The sequence below is a fragment of the Triticum aestivum genome, chromosome 1B (genome assembly GCF_018294505.1).
Source record: "Triticum aestivum cultivar Chinese Spring chromosome 1B, IWGSC CS RefSeq v2.1, whole genome shotgun sequence".
In the NCBI taxonomy this organism is placed as follows: domain Eukaryota; kingdom Viridiplantae; phylum Streptophyta; class Magnoliopsida; order Poales; family Poaceae; genus Triticum; species Triticum aestivum.
Window position 1 is genome coordinate 576399754 of NC_057795.1, and position 5288 is coordinate 576405041.

Sequence of the window (5288 nt, forward strand, 5' to 3'; positions counted from 1 at the left end):
GGACCCCGTGATGTTGCCTCTGGATGAACAGGACCCCAATCGATCGAGCCGGTTGGGGCTGGATGAACAGGACCCCGTGGAGGGCTGGATGAACAGGACGACCCCATGGAGGGCTGGATGAACAGTAGATGGTGGAGGGGTGGATGAACAATAGTATGTGGAGGGGTGGTTGAATAGGAGCCCGTGGAGAGGGCTGGTTGAATAGTAGCCGGTGGAGTAGCGCATGGTGAAGCCTGGATGAACAGGATCCCGTGGATGAACAGTCGCAGGTGGAGGCTGGAGGAGGTTGATGGTGGATGAACAGTAGCCTGTGGAGGCTGGAGGAGGTCGACGGTGGAGATGAACAGTATCCCATGGAGTCCCGTTTTGCGGTACGCCACACCCCTCCCGATGAACAGGACCCCCGTTTCAACCTAGCGCTCCAACACAAGTTCGTTTCCTCCGTTTTGCGATACGCCACACCCCTCCCGATCAACAGGACCGTGTTTCAACCATAGGAGGTCCAACACAAGTCTATTTTCTCCGTTCTGCGGTATGCCAGACCCCTCCCGATGAACAGGATTCCGTTTCGAATGTGGCCGGTCGAACACAAGGCCATTTCCTCCGTTCTGTGGTATGCCATGCCTCGTTTCCATTGGTTGTTCCGTCCAAGCCCTCCCGATGAACACGACGACGCATTCCGTTCCGACCCAGCCGGTTGGCTCCCCATGAACAGGATGATGACGTTGTTTCTCCGTTCCGACCTAGCCATATACACGAGCTCTGGCGGTACATATGTGCGAGTAGGCGTTCGAGACCCCGCCCGTATGTACGTATGTGGCCGTATTTTCTTTCTTGCACACTGGCCGCTGTACGTACGTGTACATGCTACGTCTGCGCCTCTACTACGACACGTGCGTGCCTCTACATCGACCAGTATGTATGTACACGTTCGCGACCAGAATGACAACGCTACGTACGCTTCGACCAGGTGGGTCCCGACTGTCAGGCACTTCCTTGCATGCGAAGATGTAGCTGGTGGGTCCCAGCAGTCAGGGGGGCGAATCGTTTTTTTGCACGGATGCAGTACCTTGCGTGCGAAGATGTAGCTGGTGGGTCCCAGCAGTCAGGGGGAAACATTTTTTCACGAAATATGGTTGCCCATCCGGTGGGTCCCTGCTGTCAAGTGGAGGAATAATTATTTTGCGCGTAATAAGGAGCCAATTCCTTGTGGCTGCCGTGGACCCAGCTGTTAGCCAATCAATGTACAATACTCTTCTGATGGAAGTTGTTCCTTGACAATGTTGACCACGCCGCGCCGAGAGCACCGAGGCAGTGGACGACGGTGAGGCCTAGGAAGGGGACGACACGGAGCCGGGGAAGACGTGGCAGTGGGTGCCCACTCATAGAGGAGTATGAGGGTTCACTGGTTTGGCTGCAGTGTGAGGCTGCCGTCGCCGCAGAATAGCAGGGGGTGTGGGTGAGTAGAGGGATGGTCTGGCCAGCGGTGTGAGTAGTAGGGGCGCTGAGGCCTCCGTGGCATCACAGCCGGCCACGGGAGGCAGGAGCACGCGACACGACCGACGCTGGTTTGGGCGGCTGGAGCAAGAAGACCAGAGGTTGAAGAAGAACTACGGCCGTTGGATGAACATCGTACGGTCACTGGAGCTAGAATCGTTCATATTGACTAAGTTGACAAAGCCCTCCGTCCTCGTCAACTTAGTAGTCCCACAAGTCAGCAACCCACTAAGGTGGGTCCCAGCTAGTAGGGGGCCTATTCATTTTTTTGTGCGTAATAAGGAGGCACTTCCTTGCGTGCGAAGATAGCTGGTGGGTCTGACCTATCAGCGGGGGGCACGTTTTTTCGCGAAATACAAAGGCCCTTCTGGTGGGTCCTAGATGTCAGGTGGAGGAATCATTATTTTGTGCGTAATAAGGTGGCATTTCCTTGTGTGCGGTCGTGGACCCAGCTGTCAGCCTCTCTACGCATAGTCTACTTCGATGGTGTCATTCGTTGACCACATTGACCACGCCACACCGAGTGCATCCAAGGTGGTGGACGACGGTGAGGCCCCAGACAACAACAAGCTGGAGATGGGAAGACACGGGAGTAGAGTCACAGACGGAGAGGTGTACGAGGGTTAACTGGTTCTGATGCGGTGTGGTTTGGCAGTTGGTGGAGAAGAACATGAGGTGTGGAGGGGTGGAGGGATGGCCTGACCAACAGTGGAGTAGCGCTTCACAGTGAAGCGTGCTAAGCAGAGCTGCTAGTAGCAGGAGGCGGGAGGTGGCCCCGGCGACACTAGAGGAAGAAGACGAGAGATTGAAGATGGATGCCGGTCGTTGGATGTAAATCCAACGGCTAACGATGTCAGAATCATTTGTTGACTAAGTTGACAACGACTTGCATTGGCTTCGACCTATTGGCCCACATTTCAGCCTCCAAAAATGTGGCACATATCCAACCCATTTTTTTAGTATTTACTGTCTTTTTCTTGCGGGGAAGAATTTACAGTCAATTTGATCTTTATTTTTGAATTACAGTCCATTAGCTGGGCTGGGTGAACAAATAATGTAGCGTCCATGCGGCCTATTTATTTTTTTCCTAAAAAATTACAGGCCATTTGCACTTTCTCAAAATACATGATTTTGCTGGGCCGATTCTAATTATAATGTTGGGTTGGGCCAGCAATGTTATCAAAAAATAAACAGGGGCTAAGCATTTTGTTATATATATTTAAATAATAAGTGATTTATTATTACATTCGTCCTTAAATCTTACCAAGCTTTTGTACACAATCACAAGGATTTTCGTGCCAAAACAATCCAGGATTTTATTGTTAAGAAATTATTTTTATAAGTTAATAAGATGTGGGATATTGTTTTCTTACATATGTAAGTATCTGTTAAATATATGATAACAATAAAAATAATATATAATAACATATAAAATAATTTAAATATATATAATATAGTTAGAAGGGAAACATAAGTTGGACCAGGCGTTCCTATTCTTATATAAAAAATAGAATAGACCTCTGCATTTTCTTCAAAAATACATAAATTGTGATGCCGATGTTTCAGGAAAAATAAAACCTTGGATGGGAGGTCCATAGGCTGGTCAATACATGACGGCCCTCAAGAAAATACAAACAGGCCTATGGACCTCCCATCCGAGGTCATGGGCTACGCATGTTAAAAAAGAAAGCCTAGACGGGGCAGCCCAAAACCCAGCTGAAACTTGCTGCCCCAGTGATAATAAATGATACCTGCCAGCTCCCCAGCTTCGTTGTGAATTTATCTCCTATAGTAACTACGTTGAAGCACCTAAAAAATGTAACTATGTTGACAAACCCGTGGGCCCCAATGTCAGTATAGCATTAGGAGGGAGTATTTTTTTCGATGAGGCACTTGCTTGCATACGGCCATAGACCTGATGGGTCCCGACTGTCCGCCTCTCCACATACAGTCCTCTCCAGATTTCTCTTGTTTGTTCAGCATGTTCACAACGGTAGGCTGCGGCATCGCGACAAGCGCACAAAGGCGCATGAGGGGATCCGACCACCCGAGGAAGTGCCTTATTGTTAACGAAACTACTGAACTAGCCTATTGGCCAAGTGCACTACCCGACAGCTGTTCCGCCCGGGTTCGATTCCACTCGTGCAGGGAAAATATCCCCAATTTTTTGCCTCTGCCTTTATTGACATGTGGGTCCCCATTGTCCTCTACGCACACCATGTCCAACACTTGCCAAAACTTCGTCCCTCATTTTCTCTGTGTTTCGCGCACTTGACATTGTGTGGGCATTTTGAAAATAGCATATCTTTTTGACTGTGCATCATATGAAGATGTGCTATGCATGAATGTTGATCAACATGATGTTAACTGGCTGGTAGTTCCATTTTTGACCATGAATAAAACTTCCAACATGATGTTAACCCTGTTTGAAAAGGCCGTGTTAATATAAATGCTCCGCCTCTGAAAGTTGCAGTTTTCTTATCTGAAACGGAACTTGCAGTTTCTTATCTGAAACTGAAACTTGCCGTTTCTTCTCTGAGAATCACATTGTCTGCACTTTTATACTCCTATGAAACTACATTTTTAAGTGCTAAATATAGATATCTAGAATTCATAAAATACTTCAAATGCTCAATACTGCAAATCTGAAATTCAAAAGACATTCATATTTGAAAGTACTGTCAAAATACACAACACAAAACACAATTCACAACCTGCAAATACTGACAACCCTAAGCTCCTCCTAACAATTCACAACCTGCCCGACTATTGGTCTGGGGGCAGTCCCCTCCTATTCCTCGGTGGCAGACAGCCGCCCCGTGAGATGATGTGAATGGCAAGGGAGACGATGGCGGGGAAGCGTCGTCGGGCCAACTGCTTTTCTCCTCTTGCAGTTGGGTTCGGTCGACAAAGACTCCACCGGCTCACTCTGGCATGACACCCTCACAAACGGCACCCTGTAGATGCTCGATCCTTCAATCTCTGGTGGATGCTCCATCTAGGATTGATACTCCCACCATCGCTCCCTCACGATTGGATTCGGTGAATCTGTTTGCTCCATGACCCAGAGGAGCAGCTCTATGTACTCCCGCGTGACTCCCTTCGGGAGTATCGCCGCCTTTTCGCTCTATTGCAGATATTTGGCCATAGATATCACCGCCGCCGCTAGTTGGCCCTTGTTGTAAAACCAAGAGTGTATCTCCAACATCCTAGCTAGCTTCACAGGGTCGCCGTCTGCGACCCTCACGTATCGGTTGTACTCCTCCATCAATCTACTTCTCCACAGCACCTTCACTCGCCAGCGGAGGTTTTTGAGTGGAAGAGGAGAGGAGCAGCGCTGGTTTTGGATTAGAATGGGAGAGGAGCGACATTGGTTTTGGATAGGAGCAGGAGCGGAGGGGCGGTGGTTTTGAAATGGAAGAGGAGAGGAGGAGCGCTGGATTTAGATTGGAAGATGAGAGGAGCGGCGGTGGTTTAAGAGGAGAAGAGCGGAATATCGGTGTTGGTCTTGGAAGTATTTTTTTGTTTTGCGTATTTCGGGTCAAAGTTTGACCACGTACTGTATTTGACAAGCAAAATGTGAATGCATGTCACCAAAAATTGTATCGTTTGGTTCATATCTGAATGTACTTTCAAATTATATTATTTTTGCAACGTATAACATATATTTTGTTTGCGAACATCATGGTCAATTATGACCCAGAATAAAAGGGAGACTAGTTAATGTGGGGTCGCTTTCTTAATTGAAGGGTAAATTGATTTTGATTTTGATCCAGTCACAGCGCTCCGGC